General features: G+C 40.9%; 1 protein-coding gene and 1 long non-coding RNA gene across 2 annotated transcripts in view; one reads left to right on the top strand and one right to left on the bottom strand.

The window, feature by feature from the left end:
- The window catches only part of ASB4 (ankyrin repeat and SOCS box containing 4), a 57,048-nt gene that overhangs the window by 12,491 nt on the left and 29,807 nt on the right, over positions 1-14,750 (top strand). The gene's annotated exons all lie outside the window — the stretch shown is intronic.
- LOC141373861 (uncharacterized) lies at positions 10,441-14,452 on the bottom strand. Its single transcript, XR_012380225.1, has 3 exons — positions 14,258-14,452; positions 11,404-11,512; positions 10,441-10,816 (listed from the first exon to the last, which is right to left on the bottom strand). It is a non-coding gene; the product is annotated as an uncharacterized lncRNA (long non-coding RNA).

Genomic DNA, 14,750 nt, shown 5'->3' on the forward strand with positions numbered 1-14,750 from the left:
TAGCGTGATTGCTGAAGGGGGCTGGGGGCACGCACAGCAGAGTGTTCTGTAGTTGGAGATAAAAGGAAATGTTTGTGTGCTGAAGAGGATGATTTATAGAAAGCCAACAGTTGAAAATGCACGAGACAGGGTAACTGAAATGTTCAAATCTTAGCAGCTGAGAGGGGATGGAATCCAGAGACTGTTGGATACATCCTCATTTTTAACTGATGGACCAAAGTAAAGGATGGCTTTAAAACGCCAGAGTGTTTATAGATGTGGCAGTGGTGAGATGGAGATCATATCTGATAGCTTTTGCCCCTCAAGAATGGATAAGGCAAAGTAAGTCATCAGCCAAAAACAAGAGCAGAACGGGTGGAGATTTTGATGAGAGTGGGAAGGGATGGAAAGGTCATGGGTGAAAGATTAGGAGAACAAGCTTAAAGATGCCAGGGTCTTCTCAACCTGTGGGAATCCAAGGGGAAAAAAAAAACCCCATCCAATTTCCCCTCCTTCTTGCCTGCCCGGGGGGAAGGGAGGGTCTAGTGCAGAGACACATGGGGGAGGGGGAGGTGTCAGTTGGGACCGAGCCACCTACAGCACGTGGCCATCACCACCGCTCACACTGACTTACACATTTAGGGTTTTTAGATGTCGTTTTAATTTCAATTTATATTTTAATTCATTAATTTAAACTTCTAAGTTTTTTTATTTTTAAAATTGTTAGAAAGTTAAGACACGATATATTTGTTTAACTATTGACTTTTAATATTGCTACCTTTTCATTGGGACTTCATCAACCACAGACTGAGAGCGAGCTGCCAAGCCTTTCACTCCTCAGAGGCGTCACCAGAGGCGTCACCATCTCATCCCCCAGAGGACGTGCTTACTGTCTATCCCCTTTGTCCCTGTTGACAGAGGGAGACCACCTGAAGATGAGAAGGAGTAAAGAGGTAGGGAGAGGTCAAGGAAGGCTCCCTGTAGGCTGCCACTGATGACCTAGGCTAATAATAATCAAGGAGGAAGAATGGAAGTCCATTAAAGATAAACTTACTCTTAGATCCGTGGCATCAAAGGCCAAAGCCACAAAGAAAAGAAAGATGAATTCGAGAAAGCAAAAATATTCAGTGTTCGAGTTGCAAACAGGTCCTAAAATAAAAAGGCTGTCATAAAACTGGAAAAAAATATTGAGACTAGATGGACAAAGGTCCTCCTTATAGCCTTCACATAGAAGGAAATCTTTAGAATAAAGTAAGGAGATTAAAAACTAAGAGAGAAAAATAGAACAAAAGACCAAAAACAGATATAGGTATTTCAGACCCTCTCCCCCCAAAACGTATATAAACAGCAAATAAAGATAACATAATGATCACCTGCCCTGATAATCAGTAAAATGTTCATTAAAATGAAGGTGCTTTTGTTGTTATTTATCACATTAACAAAGATACAAACGATGACAATACAGATGTTGCCAAACACAAAGACATGCGTTCACACACTCTTAATGGGACGTGAATGGGTCTGAAGGGCAATGGCAAAAGCTCGAAAACTTTTGTAGCTCAGAAGTTCCGCCTCTAGGACTTAGGACTCATTCTGCACCTTTTGGCTCATAGGGGCCCTCATTTATGTAGGGTCTCCAAATCAAACTTTGGGTTCTTACCTCAAGGTTATACATTGAGTCCAAGAGATAGCTGATGAAGGGCGCCTGGGTGGCTCAGTCGTTAAGCGTCCGCCTTCAGCTCAGGTCATGATCCCAGGGTCCTGGGATCGAGCCCCTCATGGGGCTCCCTGCTGGGCGGGGGGCCTGTTTCTCCCTCTCCCTCTGCTGCTCCCCCTGCTTGTGCTTTCTCGCTCTGTCAAATAAATAAATAAAATCTTAAAAAAAAAAAACTTTTAAGAGATAACTGATGAGAAAGAAAGAAGACATTTATCATGTAACAGAATTGGGCTTGGTTGTACAGTCTGCAGAACACTGGGAATGAAAAGACTTTCTCCCCATTCTGTAAGAGTCTTCAATATAGTGCAGTCATACTGTGTTTTTTATAATTTTTGTATCAGAAGCTTTGACTGGTTAAAGAATACATTCAAAATATACATTGGCATTTTTCATTTTTATATATATTTAGAGTCCCAAAAAATTGCCTAATTTATTTTTTGCCTGGAATCACTTATATTACTGAAAACTGAAGAATATTTGCATGTCCAATAGAAAAAAACTTTTTGAGGATTTTATTTATTTATTTATTTATTTGAGACAGAGAGAGAGAGAGGGCACAAGTGGGTGGAGGAGCAGAGGCAGAGGGAGAAGCAGAGCCCCCGCTGAGCAGAGAGCCTTACACGGAGCTCGATCCCAGGACCCTGGGATCATGACCTGAGCCGAAGGCAGACGCTTAACGACTGAGCCACCCAGGTGCCCCTTAACTCATTATTATCCACATCGCATGCAGAGTCATCTAGTTAGGAACTGTAGGAGCCCCAAATGTGTATGTCTAGCTTTGGTGATCCTAAATTCATGTGCACCTAAACACAGAATCTCAAAGTGTATAAGGCAAAATCAGCAGAACTATACCACTTTACTGCAGTTATCTGGGCATGCATCTCAAACACTGAAAAGTCTGAGGAAAGCAGGAAGACGGAAATAATAAAGATAAGACCAGCAATCAATGAGATTTAAAAAAAAAAACAGATTTTAAGAAAGGTTTATCCATTGTATAGAATATTATTCAGTCATAAAAAATAATGAAGTCTTGATACATGCTACAATATAGATACACCTAGAAAATATTATGCCAAGTGAAAGAAGCCCAGCACAAAAGGCCACATATTATGTGATTCTATTTATATGAAATAGCCAGAAGAGGGAAATGCACAAAGCAGATTAGAGTTACCAGGGGCTGGGGGAAAATGGTAATGGGGAATAACAGCTTAATGGGCATGGGTTTCCTTCTGGAGGGATGAAAATATTCTAGCAGTTAATAGTGGTGATAGTTGCACGATATTGTGAACATATTAAATGCCACTGGACTGTATACTTTAAAATGGTTAAAATGGTGCATTTTATGTTATGTGAATTTTACAATAAAAAAATTAAATAGAGGGGCACCTGGATGGCTCAGTCTGCCTTCAGCTCAGGTCATGATCCCAGGGTCCTGGGATCAAGCCCTGCGAAGGGCTTCCTGCTTCTCCCTCTTCTTCTCTCCCTCAAATAAATAAATAAAATCTTAAAAAAAAAAAGAAAAGAAAAATTTTAAGCTGTGTTACCTTCATACCATATAGAAATTAAAGATTATGTTGTAAAAAATGCTCATTGACATGGAACAATTTTTAAAAAGAAGTTTATAAGAGAGTATAAGCTTATTTTTCTAAAAAGTATATATGATTATGCATATCAGGAAAGAATATCCAAATTATCAGAGTCAAACCTGATATTGTAGCTAATGTTTAGCTATAGCTAATAAGCAACTTCAAAAAAGTAAATTTGTTATTTTAGATCCTTACTCCTAGAATCACACATTTTTTTGTTTTGTTTTGTTTTTTAAAGTGTGGTGCCCAGAAAATATATCAAAAGCAAAACACTTTGTGAATCAGATAAATGAGGAAAATTTCACCCATTTTATGGTTGGAGAAATAGAAGGAAAAAGTAGGGCCTTGAAGTAGGTCTCGCAGCCTAGAAACTCTAGAAGACCGTGAGCATCTTGCATTCTTTCTTTTGCATTTTTATGTCTTCAGCCTCTGGACAGTGCTTGGCACATAGGAGGTACTCCATAAACAGTCCCTGACTGATCTGGGCATGGCTCCAGGAGCCCTGAGTGCACGGATGGGAACTCCGTTTATCTAATAAATGGACACTGTTATGTTCATGGTTAATGAATGAAATGTGGTTGCTGGTCAGGTTCATCCTCTCCATCTCTGGGGGGATAGTTGAGGAATGGATTTTCTCTCTCTTGGATTATGTTGTAGGCACTTTGAGGAGAAGTCACATACATCACTTTGTGGCTGGACAGAGGGAATTGAGACAGCACACAGACAAGGAAAGTGAGTCAGTCTAACATTAAACTCGGGGACCGGAGAAATCCATTAGAGGGAAAACCAATGCCATGGCAACTGAAAACCGATGTAATTTCATTTGCTACTTAATGGACTCTTTGTAGAAAAAAGTGCTCTTTGTGGAAAAGGCTAATTGAGGCCAAAAAATTGCATGCAATTTTCGCTTAAAGGATTTTCCCCTATTTTTTCAATGTTGCAGAGCCTGCTTTGTCCCTATGCAGGATTTTGTCTGCTATTTTTCTGTTTGCCTTTCTACTTAATGCCCCCCATCTTCTGGCCTTTGTTTCCTTTGGTATTAGTATAATAGTGCTCATCAGTTGAGAGGGCTTATTTACCTCAGTGAAAATGTCCTCTCCGTGAATCCTGCATTTCCCTACGAATAAAGAGAGTCAGGTCAGGTTTAGCTGGCTGAATAGCAGTATATTATTTCTACCTATTCCCTTTCATAAGAGGAAAATGAAAGCTGCTTGCTTTACTCTGCATGAAGCAAATCCTGACAGTTGGAGGAAAAATGTGTTACTGCAGGAAAGCCATAAAAATTCAAATGTTTCTTCCCAGAATGTAGTATGAGGTCAATGTAAAGGAGACCCTGCTTTCTCAACGACGGTCCCCTGCTATTTGGTGTGAGGACAACACAAGTTACCCACATGTTAGGAAAGCCCCGTTCAGTGATGAGAACCCAGCAAGGCGAGATGTCATGGGACTTCCCTTTAGCCAAGAGATGCTGGCTCGATAGGCAATCCCTGTCCCCACTCGGTCACGCTTCATGTCGTTCCAGCTCTTACGTTATATGTTGTCATAGCACAAATCTGACCATCCTTGTCGTTTGCAAACAACTTTGAGGATTTTTGCCCCATCTGCCTTACGGTTAGTACCACCTGTGCAATATGAATTCAATCTTTTCTTCCAATTGACATTACTTATTAAATTCAGTTTTAAAAGAAACTGCGTATCACTATAAAAATTGATTTGTCACTCTAAAAGAGAGGGCAAGATCCCTTGCCATACATAGAACGTAACAGTAACAGCAAATAACAGGTGGTGAAATTCTTGACTTCCATCTGCCCAGAGACTCTCTTTTCTCAGATGGCAGAGAATGACTCAAAAGCCTCATCTTCTGGTTGCTATTTTTTTTTTCTAGAAACATTGTCTCCAGTGATTATGCTCTGAATTAGTGAACTTGAAATTTATTTGCAGGCCATGTCACATACCCAGTCAGGTAGCAGGTACTCCCAGCCCGTTAAAGAGTGGCCCACATAAGATCACAGCACACTGTGGGGGACACTGCCTTAAGCAGTGTTTTCTAAAGTTGATGGTTTATTTAGTGTTGATTTTAGAAGCATCCCCTTTAAAATCAGGAGTGAGACAAGTCTGCTGTCTTAGCTACGATTTCAACTCTGTCCTCGAGGTCCTTGCCAGCACGAAGAGAAAGCAAAAATAAATAGTATGTATGAAGATGGCAAAGCAGGAAGCAAAACTGCTGTTATTTTGCACAATATGTTTGTCTACATAAAAAAATAAACAACAAGAAAATATAAGGTCAAATGGTTAGAATTTGTAATTGAGTTCAGCAGAGGTACTGCATTTGCGATCAATAGCCAAAACTCAATCGTATCTCTAAATACCAGAAACAAGCGGCAGGAAATTATTATGTAAGAAAAGATACATTTATATACATCAGGAGAAATTTAAGGTACCTAGAAAATCTATTCCACAAAAGCGTGGAAAAATACAAAAATGGATGAGAAGACATTAAGAAGATACCACAGGCAAGGTTTATTATGAAAAATGTAGTTCTTGATGACGCCCACCTAAGTGGCAGCCACCTTCACTTCTTTTAGCTCATTAGTTTGGTATTTATCTCCATATTGCTAAATAAATACCATTTATTTTGGCATAAAATTGAAAAGAATAACTAGCAATATAAGCAATTTCTGATGATATATTTATTTATCATAATGGAAGATGAGGCTCTTGCTCTTTTTTCTACACCCCCCTTGCCCCATACAAGTACCTTTCCCATCTTCCATCCTCACAATATCATGACATTATAACCACAAGGCTTTTGGTAAACTGGGATAACTTCTCCTTTGTACATTTTGTTTTTCCTGGAGTTGTCTCATTTTTTTTTTTTTTTTTGCTTAGTTTCCTATGGATCATCACTATTTAACCCCAAACTTGTTGCAAATGGTTTTAATCTTTTTTGAAAATATTTCAGTTTTTCTTACAAAAAAAAAAATCCCTTCTGGAGCCTTCAGGCCTAGATGGTCCAACTGCTGTCCTCCTGGGATCTCCATTCCCCATCATCCTGGAGACTCCCTTTGCCTCTCACCCATGTTGAATTTCCTGTGTCCTGGATCCTGAGTCTCCCTATATCTTGGTTTGTTATCTATTTGGGTCGAGCACCTCCTCTACTAGATTTCTGAGAAAGGGAACAAGAGACTACACATCCCCCAGAACGCATTTATCCTACCCTGATATGGCATAGAATTTTAGATGGGTAATCATTTTCTTGTAGAATAATGAAGACATTTCTCCATTTCCCTCTAGTTTCTAGTACCACTTCTGAAAGATCAGGAGCCATTTTATTTCTTCATCTTTTATATATGACCTTTTATCTCCTGTCTTTTTGTCTTTGGCATTCGGAAATTCCATGATGATCTGCTTTGGTGGGTGTATTTTCATCCATTGTCCTGGGTCCTTTCAACCCCCAAAGGTGCAAGTCTCTAAGTTCTGATTTCTTTTCTTCTATTTTCTGCATTCTCTGTCCCTTGAATTGCTATTCTTTAAATATTATACTTCCTGCACTTTTTATCTAATTGTCTTATCTTGTCTCTCCTGGTTTTTTTTGTGTGTTCTTTTTCTTTTTTTTATTAAGTAGACTCCACGCCCATTGTGGAGCCCGACACGGGGCTTGAACTCACGACCCTGAGATCAAGACCTGAGCTGAGATCAAGAGTCAGACGCTTAATCAACTGAGCCACCCAGGCGCCCTACCTCTCCTGTTTTTTTATTTCTTTATCTTTATGCTTTCCTTTCTGGGAAATTTACTCCAGATTATTTTTCTCTTGTTGTTTTTTTTAATTGTCTCTGTCTACCATATTAAAAGCTTTCCTTAAATTTTTATAATCTTTAGATGTCTGCTGATAGTTAAGATCGAGTGACTAAAAGCTGTTTTGGAATCTCAGTGTATGGGTAAGTTTAGTTTAACTATTAGCTTTGCTATGTCGTATCTGGCTGGATCTTTTATTTGAGAAATCTCTGACATAGTATCTTTGGATCTTTTTTTTTTAGGTTGGCCAGGCTCTCAAAATAAATAAATAAATAAATAAATACCTCTACCTGATTTCTTCCTGGGTTAAGACCCAGTTGCCTATTTTCTAAGTGCTGAATTGGGGAAAAGGGCTGGGAATGAATAAGGAGTCTGGAATGCTCTGTCTTTTCCTCTTGACCGAGCTAACTTCTAGCACCTAAGGCCTTGGTTCAGACATCATTTCCAAAGATCTTTCTTCCTGAATACCCTTTAATGAAGTTAGGTCCCTATGTCACTCTGTATTCTCATGACATGTAGTTTTCCTTTGTGGCACTTGCATTTTGTTTAATCCTTTGACTAGTATCTGTTTCCCTCACTAATCTATGTCTCATGAGAGCAGAGTTTTGCTCAGCATAGGGCAGTGTGTAGTCCATATTGGTTGCTGATTGTGGAGTATTCGTGAATGTTCTGTTGAATGCAAGTACCAGCACTAGGGAGGACGGTGGGATTGAACCAGAGCAATTCTGTCACCATTACTGGCAAGATGACTCTTGGTTTATGGTCCATTGCACTCCTTGCTTCTCTTCCTACATGAAGACAGTATGAAGAAGGGAGAAGCCAGAAGTGTCAAATACTATTGAGGAATCTAGCAAGTTGAGAATTAAAAAGTTCACATTAATTTAATGACATGGAAAGACTTGGATATTATAGTAGCCGTTGAGTCACGGATGCAGAAATCAAAGTAGAGGGGATTGATAACTAAAACAGGTTGCGAGTGTGAACAAATCCACTGAGGAAGAGTGTTTGTGGAGAGGAGGCAGCAGGGCAGAACATGAGGGAAATGGGGTTGAGAATTGTCTTCTTTTAGATGATGGAGACCTGAGCATTTAAAAAATGGGTGGGGGGCAGACTTTGAGATCAGAGGACGGAGGGGGGATAATTTAGGCTGTGAGGAGTCTGAGAAGTTTGGGAAATGAAATCTAGAACCAGGTAGAGGGATTGACTCTAGAGGGGAGGGCGCCTGTTACAGTGTAGCTGGAGGCAAAGAAGGAGAGAAGACAGGAATTGATAGGTGTGGAAAGCTTTGTGAAGTTTCCATCTGAAAGGCATTTTCTATGTAAAAGAGGAGGTCAGCAGATCTGAGAAGGGAGAGAGAGAGGAAAGAGTTAAAGAATCGAGGAGGTGGAAAAGGTCTGAAACAATCATTATGGACAGTGGGGGGATAAATCAGGCAGAGAAAGAGAATCACTGGATGGCTGACCAGTCTCGAGGACCCAGCTGAGTGTTCTGTTTGACTCGATGGCGGTACCCGGCTGGTACAGTTGGCACATCACTGGGAGTATGATTTTTGCTAGATAGCTCTCTGCACTTGGGTGTGGGCACCGAGACAGAAGCTAATTGGGTTCATTCATAGCACCAGGTGGGTACTTGGAAGAGTTGGAGGTGGTTTTGGCAAAAGGGTTATTGAAATGATGGAATATGGAAGTAAGCTGGGTAGGGAGAGGAGGTGAATAAGGAACATCTGCTGGACAAAGAGAACACAGAGAGGGGTTCGAACAACACCAAGATAGAAAGATAAGCAGCTATAGTCAGAAAACTGAATGTGGGAATTTGTGATTTCCGGAGACTGATCAGTTGAAACTAATTACTCAGCCCAGGTATGACTGTGGGTGGGAGTCACTGGGTCAGTGAAGAGGAGAAAGCCACCGGGGAGAATGAGATCGGGACATTGAAAGACCGGGGCACTGGGTGGTCGGTCATCCATGCTTTTGTTAAAGTCACCCAGAATTTGTGTGGTGAGGGATAATGTGAGCCAGTCAGCCAAAATCTTCAGAAACTGATGGGGAGATAAATGTATTCAGGAAGGAGGGCAGGTGGTATAGATTAAAAAAAAAAAAAAAAAAAAAAGCAGAGCCCTAAAGAAGCGGGGATGTTCTTTTCATTTTTATTTATTTTTTCAAGAGAATTAGAGAGTAATTGGAAGCAGCAATGGGGAGCCAGACATATGAAAAAGAACACCCAGCTATATGCTGTGGGCCAGAGTTAAGCATCCTGCATCCTTTCTTTGAGCTCGGAACAGGGCAAAGCTAGTTGGGTTGCCATGGTGACCAACGCCATGTCTCCGGGCTCATTAATCCTGTGTTCCAAACGAAGCACTTAGCAATAGCTTCTGAATAAATGCAACAAAGCTCTGCATACTGAAAAGGGCACATTCATGGTAAGCAGGGGAAAAAGGTTTTCAATTTCATTCATTAAACTTGAGTAAATAATTTAATATCTTTGTGCGTCAGTCCTCCTAGCTAATGAATAAGGATAAATGCTTAATGGAAAATCTAGCCTAATAAAGTTAACAGCATCAGCTTTACATATAAAGGAAATTGATGTCGCCGGTATATATGCATATGAAGGGGAAAATGGAAAGGAAAATAACATATATTAAGCATCTACGATGTGGGATGTCAGGTACTTTTAAATAAAATGTCTCACTTAATCCTTGCAACAACCATATGAGGTGAATATTATTCCCTTCATCTTGTAGATGAGGAATCAGAAACTCCGAGAGGTTAACTAAGGCCCCGTTCACACAACTGGTAGGATTCGAGGAGGCCCGATTCTGTCTGGTTTGGGTCCATGAGGCCCCCACTATGCCTTGCTGAAAACCATATACAGCTTATCTTTCTGGGACGTTTGGCTACTTAAAAAAATTAGGAGAAAAGTTTGTCCTAAGGTGACATTGCCTATATGAAAGATAAGTTTAAATGCTGTATTAGAAGTCCATCAGCTTAAAAAAATTTGCTACCATTAGATGTTTTTAAAGGTTTTTCTTGAAAACAAAATATGAGAAGACAGCTGGTTATATTAGAAGTGTGTTTAATTAAAAGATGTGAAGCACTGTCAAAGCTTCTTCTAAAATGAGCCCCCCCCCAGAGTAATTGTTTATCCCCACTTCGTGTTTCCCGGTCCACGGAAAGCTTGGGGTTGCAAAGCAGACCCTCCACACAGAAATCGCTTTTTTTATTCTAGGTCTAATGCCTTTGTTTGGTTTTTCTGGATTTGCTCCAACTAAGGTGTAGATAAGTGATTGAGAAAGATATATTAAAAATCCATTAATTCATTTTCCTTAAAATTAAACTCTTTAATTAAAAGCAACACTGATCAATTTCTAATTTCTGCCTCTAACAACATGATACAGCAAGGTTTAAAATAAATAGAAACAACTTGGTGCGAGTTAAATATCCCTGTCACTGAACTTAGTTGTTAGCAATTTTTTTCTCCAAATACTAATTGTTTAGTTTCACCTCTATGACTATGCCGGATCTGTTTTCTTAAATTCACGGTGCTTACTGCCTCCCCAGATGACTCCCAAGTGCGTCTTCAGAGGGAAAGTGTTAATTCCAGCCTTCTGTCCCCTGTCAGTATTAGAGGTTTTTCCGACTGGTTCTCTCTACTTTAAACTCTCCTTTCAAAGGCCATATGTGACTTGCCTTGTGAGTTGTCCGTCTGGGCGTGTTATCTTTGTTTTATAACTAGAAGCATCTGAAACCAGAAATTGAAGGATGAAGTTTTCATGGGCCTGTACTACTTTATTTTTTTCCTGATTTACCAGCACGTCTCTAATTTATTTCTTACTCAGAGGAGCCTGGATCAGATTATCCCCCAAACATTTTAAATACCATTTTGTAAAAGATAGCAGATTTATAAACAGAAACGCAAGTGTTTTCTTTGTAATCTCCCAAAGTAATAACTAATGGAAGATAATCTAAACAATTTTAGAATGAGACTTAAGGGCCCAGATTTGGAGGTAAAATGGTTAAATCAGACAAGAATCTGAGGCTCCCAGCTCAGTTTTCTATTAAGCTAACCAAGAAAACACACCAATACAAAAAATGGTAATAAAAGCATTAGAACTGGAAGCTAAGAATCAAGCATAGGCCAGCTTCCCGAGGAAGTTTCGACTGATTAGAAAGTTAATCGGAACAGAGTGGACCCCTTTCTTTTCTGAGATAAAACAGCCATCTGGTAGTCAGAAGAGGTATTGGCCAGCCCCCCTCTGAGCGTCTCCGAGGGCCCAAGACTTCTGGGGGAAGCCCCTAGAGGATCTTTTGCTTCCATTCACTTGCAACCTTGGACGTCCCAGCAGCCTTCGGAAGCGTCCTTCAATTAAGAGGGCCACAGAACGGAGTGGGAAAGGCAGGAAACAAGGTCACTTCTGGCAAGTAAAGTTGAATTAACCTGGGTGGGAGCAAGACGAAAAGATTGAGTAAGAGCCTCGAGGGAAAAGTCGGCCTGGAGTTAATAACTAACAACAACAACAACAACAATCAGATGTGGCATTTTTATTGCCATAATCCTCACAGCTATTCTATGCGGTTCCTACTATTATCCCATATGTAGATTCGAAACGCTGAGCTTTAGATAAATTGGTTAACGGGAACGCCAGATTTTGAAGACAGAATGACCTCAGTGCAGAGTACTTGCTTTCTCCACTAGGTGGTGCTGCCTCCCCTTTACTACTTGGAATCCTTGTCAGGAACGGAAGCGTCCTGGGACTGCACTGTGGCCTAATTCTGTGCATCTGTCTCCACTGTAGACTGGACGTGTCAATCAGTAACCTGCCACTGTCTCAGCTCCTTCTAGAACTGTGCCTTGTGCACAGTCCCTTAGGTCGTTACGTTCTGTAACGCTGGATCCTTCCCCATCAGAGCTGATAAAACCAGGGTGGTGGTATTCTATCCAAGGGGCTCAAATACGGCTGGATATGAAAAGATGCATTCAAGTATAGTGCTTATGAACACAAGTACTGGAGTCAGATTTCCTGGGTTCAAATCCTGGTAGCCCCTCCATTCGCTTTCTACGTGAGTAACTTCTTAGGATCGAAGCCTTCATTTACTAAATGGGGATGCTGATCATAATCCAAGTTGGTTCTAGGGAACTCAAACAAGGTTTGTGGATTTTCATGTGTGACTCTTTCCCCACCCCTTACTTTTGTATTATCTAGAAATACATTTCCCAAAGTCCATTATATTAAACATCGATTCTGGGACTGTTAATAGGTATTACAAAAAGACAGTTCCTTGGTCAAATAGATTTGGGAAAACACATGTTAAATTAGAAGGGATCCTCACTGTAGGACTTTTTAGAATCTTTCATATGGTAATGGACTTGTACATACACAAAGGTACACAGATCTACAAATTTATTTAACCACACAGTCTTTATTTTTAGTGCATCTTATAGTACTAATATGCCATGCAGGAGACTTTGGGAAAAACTGGCATAGAAGAGTGAAACTGGGGCTTTTGACTAGAAGCAAGAACTGAACTCAGCCCTGAGTACATCGGTCTTCCTTCCAGTGTCTAATCCGAGGGCACACTCTGTCTCACGGTAGTAGGCAGAATAATGACCCTCCAAAGATGTCCACATCCTAATCCCTGAAATCTATGAATATGCTACCTTATATGGCTAAAAGGTTTTTGCAGATGTGATTGAATTAAGGACCTTGAGATGAGAAGATGATCTTGGATTATCCAAATTGGTCCATCTCCTTAAAATTGGAGAGCCTTTTTTTGGCTGTGGTCAGAGGAAATGTGACTCTTGAAGGAAGGTTCTGATCTCTGAAAGAGACTACACCCTCCATTGCTGACTTTGAAGATGAAGGAAGGAGCACATGAGCCAAGGAACGTAGTGGCCTCTAGAAGTTGAGAAATGCAAGGAAACAGATTCTCCTAGGGACTCCAGAAGGAATACAGTCTCACTGATACCTGATCTTAGCCCACTGTGTTAGAGTTTTCCAAAGAAACTGAATCCACAGCGGGCAGGGGGAAGAGATTGACTGATTAGTTTTTAACAAACTGGTTCATGAGATTGTAGAAGTATGAGTCCAAAAACTGTGGGTGGGCTGGCAAGTTGGAGACCAAGGAAGAAGTACAGTCTACTAGCAGAATTCCTTCCTGGTGCAAGGGAAGTCAGTCTTTGTTTTATTCAGGCCTTTGATTAATTGGATGAGGTGCACACATTATCTGCTTACTCAAAGTCCACTCATTCACAGAAACATCTAGAATAATTTTTGACCAAATATCTGGGCACTGTGGCCCAACCAGGTTGTCAGAGACCTATGTTGAACTTCTGACCTATGGAACCATAAGATAATACACCCGTGTAGTTTTAGGCCACTAAATCTGTGGTGATTTGTTATGGCAGCAGTGAGAAATGAACACACTCACCTTCTGTCCATTATAAGCGTTGTCATCTACTGTGACACGAGTCATTTCCTACTGAGGACCTGGTCACCTGTCTCTTGGTTTTGGTCCATTTCCCTCGTTCCATCACTGGGGATGAATTTCAGTGACTGGATTCCAGACCCAAACTCACCTGTACAGTTCGGGGGCCACCTCAGCGCCCACACCCCGCCTCTCACTCCAGGTGAGCCATCCGCTCATATGACCACATCCTGGCCTTTGTTACTGCTCCATTATTTTCACTTCCTATCTTTTCAAGGTTCATTCCCTCAGTTACACCTTACCTGCTCTTCAATGTTACCCTGGCTCCAGCTCCTTGCACCTCTCCTATCCATGTCTCTTGGCCCTTCCTTGAACCATTTTCTTTCTCTCCTCAGCCTGGGCTTCCTGGTTGGTACTTGAACTCTGATCTCACCAACATGGTGACTTCTTTGCCACAGCAGTGTTCTTCTGGGCTAACATGGACCTGGGCTAATAAACCTCTCCCTACTCACTGTTCAATATCTGTAAGAATACATTAAAATTTGCCCCAAAAAATCCTTCAGCAACAACTATGTAAACAAAATATATGAACAAACTATAAGCCAAAGAATGAGCTCTATTAATTACATCATCAAAAGGAATGGATTGGGATGTACATTTTTAATGAAATGCCACATGATATACCTTCTTAAATAAAACAAGACGGATGGCCCCCCTCCGCCCCCACCCCGGGAGTTAAAGAAAGAAATTGACTCACACATTCGGTGTCTAGTTTTAGGGCGCACAAATTCTCCTTCCCCTTATCAGTCTAATTCCATTGAGAATACAACTCACAGCACGCTACATGTCAGGAATTAGAGAAGATCTTGTATTCTCAGATGATTAGTCACTACCTGTCTTACAGAGCTCTCAAGTATGAAGCTGGTAAAAAAGAAGTCCAACTGGGAGTCTAAGAAAAATATGCCGGCCCACAGGGAAGGATCGTTACCCTGACAACTCAAGAGAGGATAATTCTAGAACTGCCTTTCTGTGAGAAATAGACACAAATTTTGAAGCTCTCGGCTTAATTCCGTCCAAAGTTTGAAGGGGACATGGCCTGTATGAAACGTTAGCAAATAAGGGACTGCCATAAAGGCAGAAATGCAAAGGGAGCGGGGGAGGCGGGGGAGGCGGGGGCGGCGGGGGAGTCGTGTCCCTCTTCCCTCAACCTCAGGGTCTGTCTTCAAGCTTTATGTCGTCAAACGTCTGGT

This window comes from Callorhinus ursinus, unplaced genomic scaffold, assembly GCF_003265705.2.
Source record: "Callorhinus ursinus isolate GAN/ISIS: 27379988/994484 unplaced genomic scaffold, GSC_fseal_2.0 scaffold12, whole genome shotgun sequence".
In the NCBI taxonomy this organism is placed as follows: domain Eukaryota; kingdom Metazoa; phylum Chordata; class Mammalia; order Carnivora; family Otariidae; genus Callorhinus; species Callorhinus ursinus.